The sequence below is a fragment of the Rhinolophus sinicus genome, linkage group LG04 (assembly GCF_036562045.2).
Source record: "Rhinolophus sinicus isolate RSC01 linkage group LG04, ASM3656204v1, whole genome shotgun sequence".
NCBI lineage: Eukaryota > Metazoa > Chordata > Mammalia > Chiroptera > Rhinolophidae > Rhinolophus > Rhinolophus sinicus.
This window is the reverse complement of record NC_133754.1, coordinates 181,546,868-181,554,732: the sequence shown is the minus strand read 5'-3', so window position 1 is coordinate 181,554,732 and position 7,865 is coordinate 181,546,868. Positions and strand designations below refer to the sequence as shown.

At 40.5% G+C, this 7,865-nt stretch overlaps 1 long non-coding RNA gene across 1 annotated transcript; it reads right to left on the bottom strand.

Moving 5' to 3' along the window:
• Positions 1-315: 315 nt before the first annotated feature.
• On the bottom strand, positions 316-7,840 carry LOC141571373 (uncharacterized). The gene is made up of 3 exons (XR_012496123.1): positions 7,754-7,840; positions 6,001-6,094; positions 316-3,338 (listed from the first exon to the last, which is right to left on the bottom strand). It is a non-coding gene; the product is annotated as an uncharacterized LOC141571373 (long non-coding RNA).
• Between the last annotated feature and the right edge of the window lie 25 nt (positions 7,841-7,865).

The following is a 7,865-nucleotide window of genomic DNA, read 5'->3' as shown; positions in this document are numbered from 1 at the left end:
CCTCAAACTCGAAGAAGTCAAAACTGAATCATCACCTTTGTGGCAAACCAGCTTCTCCTAATTATCCACCCAGCATCACCCAGGGGCCCAAGTGGATAACCTAAGACTCACCCTTGACTTCTCTGTTGTTCTCACTCTCTGTGTCACATTAGTCACCAAACCTTGTAGATTCCATCCACCTGCCTTCTCTCTCCCTCCACCCTCTCCCTCCCTCCCTCCTTCCCTCTCTTTCTCCCTCTCTCCTCTCCATCCTTCCTTGCTATCAAACCAACACAGATTAAAAAGAACAAGACTGAATGTATTGGTGAGCACCCACTCTCATATTTTGGTGACAAAAAAGCATGTTGATAATTTTTTGGAAGGCAATGTGACAGAAGACATCAATAGTCATAAATGGTCTTACCCTTTAGTTATTCTTCTAAGAATCTGTCCTGAAACCATAATCCTATACACACAAAAACCTTTGCACAGAGATATTTTATGGAACGATATTCATGACAGCATTGTTTATACCAGCAAGACCCAAAAACAATGACAAAAAAACCGAATACAATCTAGATGTTAATGCGGTAATAATGGTTCATTTCACCTTCGTGCCTCTTCTTCTGGCTGGGCACCCTTCCGTCTTGCTGTTTTCTAGGTGTCCGCCCTGTGCCATCTTTTCTTCTCATGCTTCACGTTCTCTGAAGAGGTCATGAACTTCTCACCTGTGTATCCAATAGCCAACTAGACATTGCACTTGAATAACCCAAAGCCACTTCCACTTCAAGAGTCCACAACTGAACTTCATGTCGTCAGCGTCCTGTGACCAAGTGTCCAAACTCAGGAAATGACACCCCTAGTCCCCCAGGTGTCCAGGCTAGAAATATGGATACATCCCCCCTTCTTTCCCCTTTCCACAATTAAATCATCACCAAGTTTATTGATTCTATTTTCTAAATGATTCTCAAGAACATCCATTTGTCTCCATCCCACTGCCACTAGCCAAGTCCAAACTACCCTCATTTCCTACCAAGACTACAACAGCCTCTTATAGGCTCTCCCCCATTTCCATCTTGTTCCTCTAATCCTTTTCCTTCTCTGAGCCGGAGTGGACTTTCAAAAGCACAAATCTGATTATGTCTTGAATACATGGGTGCTGGGCCTCGCTTCTGAAGCCACCAACATGGCGCCCTGCGGGTACTGGTGGGGTCTTCAAGAGAAGGAGGAGGGTGTTTCCACATCGGGGTGAGTCGTCACTCCTAGCTTGGCCTGAAACTCAGCAGTTCAGCTTCCAATGAGATGAGCTGGCTCTCTTGGGAGGTGCCACCACGTGGCAATGTCTGTAAGCGTTCTCTCATCAATTCACAGGCATTTGTTGAGCGTGTACTATGTGCTGAGTCATGCATGCTCAATGGGGGTGATATCACCCCCAAGGGGTGAAAATTCATTCCTGGAGGGTGAAAAACTATTTAGCTACTGCGATGTTTTGTGGCCCTCCGAAGCTCAACCCTACTCAACAACATCTTCGTCTTCAGTATTTAATTTCTCTCACCAGGGAGAATTTAAATTAAATTAAAAATTTCTCCTCAGAGAAGCAGTAATGAAAAAAAGGTTGAGGAACACCATGGTGATACAGTAGTTACTGAGTCAGACATGGTTCCTCATGTGCAGAGCTTTACATTCTGGCAGGGAAGACACACATTAAATTATTATATGACAGCGAAGTGAAAGAAACCAGACACAAAAGGCTGCATACTATAGATTCCATTTCTATGACATTCTGTGAAAGGCAAAACTATCGTTGCAGAAATCAGATCAGTGGTTCCAGGGGCGTGGGTCCGGGAGGGGATTGACTCCAGGGGGCACGAGACAACTTTCCGGGGTGGCAGAAATATTCTATATCCGGACTGAAGTGGTGTTTCCACAACTGTGTGTGTTTATCAGAACATGGACCTGTACACTGGTGAATTTTACTACATACAAATTATACCTCAATAAAGCTGCCTTAACATTATTATACAATAAACAATGTGTTTTGCTTTGTGGTAAATTCGTAACGGTGAAAACAAGAAGTAGGCAGCTGACCTGGTCCGGTCAGGGATTCCTGGTGAAGCTCTGCTGAAGTGAGCTCTGAACGGGAGGGAGTACACATTAACTGGAAGAAGACAGCGTGGTAAGAGCGGCTCCTGCTGCACAACTCTAGGGGGCGTCAGTACCATAGAAATCAGTGTGTTCCTGGGTTGTGCAATACAGTGGCTCTGGCAGAGCAGCCCAGAAACAGGGAACAATACGTGCATAGATGCTGAGGCAGGACGGCATGTGTGTGCTCCAGAGGGTGGAGGGAGGCCAGTGGCCCAGGAGTCCAGAGAACAAGGACAGGAGCAGCTGGTGATGGGGCTAGTGAGGTAGGCAGCAGCCAGACCATACAGAGCCTGGTTGGTCTTGTGTAGGTTTTGGAAAGGGAGTGGCTTGATTAACCTTACATTTGCTAAAGGGCACTACTGCAGGGTGGCAAATATTGGCAGGTGGCCAAGTACCTACCAATTGAAGTGGTCCAGGTGAAAGATGATGATTCCTTTAACTAGGGTGATGGCAACAGAGGTGGACAAACATGACCAGATTCTAGAAATATTTAGGAGATAAAATCACCTGTACTTTACGGTCAGTTGGACATGTGGGAGGGGTTCAGGGGACCTCTGGCTTCAGACCTGCCCTACTGGGATTATGACGGTATCTTGCCAAACCAGACGACTCTTGCAGAAGGGCCAGGTTAGTGGGGGAAGATCCTGGGTCCAGTTTTCTCAAGCGGAGTTGGAAGTGTCTATGAAGGTCACGAGTGATGGCATGATGGAGACACCTTTTGGGGTATCCAAGCACCTACATGTTTCTTCTCAGAAAACTGCTCCCCTCTCCATCCAAGAGTGAGTTCCTGAACCCCAGGCATATCTAGTGGGATCCAGGACCATTTTGTGCAATTACTCTACTTGATGAACTATAGAATCAATTTCTCAAGATAAAAAATTCCTGTGGAGACTTTATTGGAATCACATCAAATTTATAGATTCTTTGAGGGAAGACTGACAATTTTGCAATACAATCCAAAAAACAGGATCCATTTCTCCATTGATTTAAGTAGTTTTTAAAATGTTCTTTAGCACACACCTTTGCACATATTTTGCTAAGTGTATTCCCCCCTCAATGCTGTCTCACTTGTTATTGCTGGTGTGGTGTGGAGAACAGATATTGATCTTGGTATATTTATAACCTTGTGTCATCTTCTTTATTCGATACTCTGATAAGTTCTTGTAGTTTTTCAGTTTATCTTCTCGGCTTCTCAGGGTGGCCAAACACATCATCTGCAAATAATGGCAATTTTGTCTCTACCTTGTTGATGTAGGTACCCTTCCTTTCTTTTTGTTATCTTAATGTCTTGGCTAGCACCTTCAGAATGAAGGCAAGTAACCACTGTGGCAGGAGACACCCCCGAAAGTGTTGCTACCTTGAATGTGATGTCTCCCAAACTGACATTTGAAGAACACTGGTCTTCAGGATGCTAATAGTTTTATTGAGGGGAAAAAAAAGTTCTGGGTCCAAAGAACTTTAAAACATGCTGGGTTAAACAAAGACAAACTTGTTTCTTTATTTCAGCAATAATCAGAAAATTTGATGCTATTATGCCTTGTGGATGTCCAAGACTAATAAACATATCCTCAACTGATTTGACCATCTACCATTTTCTTTCATGCCTTGCTGTTTAACTTCTCCTGGAACAGTGTTCTAACAGGGTCATGTTGGAATTGCTGCTCTAAGGTGTCACCAGTAAGTATGATGTTTGCTGTGATTTCTAGAAAAAAGATGTCGGGTGAGTGAACAAATAGCTTTTATCATGGTAAGACTATTTTCTTCCACTTCTGGTTTACTAAGAGTTTTCTTAAAAAATAGAAATGGAAGTTCAATTTGATAAAATGATTTTCAGATATCTATGATTTTCAGATAATTTTCTGCTTTTCAATTTTAAATTTGTCAAACTCCATCACAATGCATTAAATGTGGTTGAAGATATTCCAATGGATAAACTGCAGGATTGCATGACTGTGGAACAAACAGGGTGAAACTGAGCAGCCAGTAGGCCAGGGGTTCCCTGGGTCTGGCTGTGGCAGCTAATATGCCCCATCTTTAGCTGCAGTTTGCTGCCTCCTGGTGGTTGTTTGCTGCTATGACTTAAATATCCTTGGGGACTATTCTGAGTTCTGTGGCTGGCTAAGACTTCTAGGATAAGAGCAGCAATTCTAGGAATTCCTGGGTTGTTTGATACTAATTATGTCAAACCAATGTAGGGAGATTGGGCTGGAAGAATACTGAGAACACAGGGACACACCCTCTGTCCCCCTGCTCCTTGAGTTTCCTGCCCTGCCCCGCCTTACTCTCCATTCCTCCCACCCAGAAATTAAGATATTTAGTTAAACTTGTTTGAGAACTTGAGCTTAGTAGAGAGCTCAAGCCAATTGCCAATTGCATCATCAAGGGGTTTTTAATTATTTTTGAAATTATTACTAATATCTAGCCATTTTTGAGTGCTTACTATGTACCAAACATTTGGCTAAGTTCTTCAAATGAGTTATGTTCATTTAATCCTCCCATCCCTATGAATTAGATATTAATATTTACATTTTGCAATTTGGAAAACAACCACAGAGAGGTCACGTCACTTACCCAGGTCACTGAGCCAGTTCCTGGGAAGTGGTGAAGCCTGTTCAAAACCTGGTGGTTTACCTTCAAGCCCCCACTCTTGAGTTAAACTAACCTTGCTTTCCAAGAATAAACCTGGTAATGACACATTATTCTTTTTACCTGATTTTTTTTTAATATATTATTTTTCATTTAGTTGAGATTTTTCAATACAGTTTTCATTTTTGTGCTTTATTTGCTTTTGGTATCAGCATTATACAAGACTTATAAAATGAAGTGGAAATTTTCCATACACTTGAGTGCATTTCAGTGCTTTGAAAATTTTGGAAAGACTGTAGACAACAGGTATTCCTAAAATGTTTGCTAATTCATCTGTAAAACCATCTGGTCCTAGGGCATTGGACAATGGCCTTAAACTTATTTGCTGTATTATTAGTCTTTTCTGATGTCTCCCTATTGAGTATATTTGAATCATATATATTTTCCTGAAATAATAATCATATTTACCTAGAAAAGTTCAGCTTTATTAGCATAAAGTGATACACAGTATTAGCTTATAATCTTAAAAATCTTCTCTGTATTTCTCTTTTTAAAAATCCCACCTTAGTCATGATGTATTTCTGTGTTTTATTTCTTTTGTTTTCTTCATCAGACTTGCCAGAAATTTAATAGTAATAGTAGCAGTAGAGAAATACAGTAGCAAACATTTACATAGTGTTTACTTTTTGCTGAGTACTATACCAAGCTCTATTGACTCATTTAATCATTGTAACAACCGATGAATTAGGAACCATAGTTGTCTCATTTTATAGATGGAGAAACTGAATTATAAAATTAGTAAGTGATTTGCCTAAGGATACACAGCTAACAAGTAGTGGAGCTGAGATTTAAACTTAGGCAGTTGCTGCTTTTATATTTACTAATTCTTTCCTCTTTAATTTTTTTCTTTTAACTCTTTGAGTTGAATGTTTGGTTCATTTATTTGTAATCTTCCTGTTTTGTTAATAAAAGCATTTGAGGTCATAAAGTGAGTATGGCTTTGGAAATAACCCATGGGCTCTAATATTATTTATCTTTTCAAAGAACCAGCTTTTGATTGTATTGATTATTGTGTTTCTGTTCTCAGAAAAGGTAGAAAGAGAGAACAGAGAAGAAGAAACACCCCACACTCTCTGACTCACAGAGGCCTCTTTTTCCAATTCTCTGTCCAGGAAAATGGGGATCTCTTGGAGTTTTTGCTGCCTGTACCTGCTGCACAGTTCAGTACTGGGGCCACCCTTGGGTGAAAGCTGGATGATTAAAGAGGAACAAAAAACCCTGAAAACTTACCCTGAAAGAGTCTTCCTTCCAGCTTTGGCCCCCTTTGCCAATCCACTTGCTATTTTCAGTCATCAGGCAGTTGCCCTTTGTATTGTGTCCAGACCTTTTTGTTGTAATCAGTGAGAGAGAGAGAGAGAGAGAGAGAGAGAGAGAGAGAGAGAGAGAGAGATCAGCTGCAGTGGCTTACTTTATCGTGGCCAGCACCAGAAGTCCAGTGTAGATTTTGCAAAATTGAGTTGTTATGTCACACGTTTAAACTATTCATTGACACTTCCAAATTATTCTTTAAAATGGCCATATCAATATTCATTCTACCAGCATTATACAAAAGCCTTCCCTCTTACCAACAACTGATATCCAATTTTTAATTGTTTTCCTAACCCATTGGGTGAAAAAAAAAAAAGTATCTTGTTGATTTGATTTCAAGTTTCATGTTTGCTAGTGAGGTTTGAACATCTTTTTATATATTTTGGGCCATTTATATATCCTCATTTGTCAATTATCCCTTCCTATCCTTTGCCCATTTTTCTATTTGATCATTTGTCCTTTTATTATTGATTTGTAGAAATTGTAGTTTCTACTGTTTGAATTTTATTGAGGTTTACGTTGGGATTCATTACTTAATCAATTTTTCTTTATGGTCTGTGAACATTTGGAAAAAAAGGTATACCTTGTTCAAATTCTGTCTATATTAAAACAATCTGGTCAATTTTGTTCAATTTTCTATATAATTTTTTAGATATTTGATCTGTTAAATTTTGACACAGATGTTTTAAAATCTCCTAATTTGGTGGTGGTTTTGTAGAAGTCTCCTCATATTTCAGTTTTTGTTTTATACTATGTTATTTTCAGTGTATTTGTCCATATGTGTGATTCAGATTCACAATTAATCAATTACTCAGTGATTAAGAGCAGCCATTATGGGGCTGGCCCAGTGGCTCAGGCAGTTGGAGCTCCATGCTCCTAACTCTGAAGGTTGCAGGTTCGATTCCCACATGGGCCAGTGGGCTCTCAATCACAAGGTTGCCGGTTCAACTCCTCCAGTCCACCAAGAGATGGTGGGCTCCGCCCCTGTAACTAAGATTGAACATGGCACCTTGAGCTGAGCTGCCACTGAGCTGCCGAATGGCCCAGTTGGTTGGAGCACATCCTCTCAACCACAAGTTTGCTGGTTAGACTCCTCGATTCCCCCAAGGGATGGTGGGCTGTGCCCCCTGCAACTAGCAATGGCAACTGGATGTGGAGCTGAGCTGCGCCCTCCACAACTAAGACTGAAAGGACAATTTGACTTGGAAAAAAGTCCTGGAAGTACACACTGTTCCTCAATAAAGTCCTGTTCATTTTCTCCAATAAAATCTTTAAAAAAAAAAAAAGAAAAAAAAAAGAGCAGGCATATGGTATTAGGTTACCCGGCTCCACATCTTGGTTCTTTCCCTGACAAAACACGTAGGTGTGGATGATTTACTTAAGCCTCAAGTTCCTCAAGTTCCTCATATGTGAAATGGGCTGAGGAATAGCATTTATCTCCTAGAATTGTTGTGCAATGAAACAGAATTATCTATGTGAGTGTTCACTAAATGGGTATTATTACATTTTCTCAATGATTGTACATTTTATCAGTTAAAAAATATCCCGCAGTTCCACTTAATGCTTCTGCCCTTGATTTATGCCCTTAAAATACGGGCATTACCACACTCTCTTTATTCTATTTGGAGTTTCCTGACATACACTTGTCTATTTTAAATATTTCATAATTATTTACCTTTAGCTGTAGCTCTTGTAAAGCACAACTGAAGTAGACAGTTTCCCAAGAGATGGCCACCGTAAATTCTTTCCTTCTCCATTAAGCACATGTAGCTCCACCCACCAGGAGG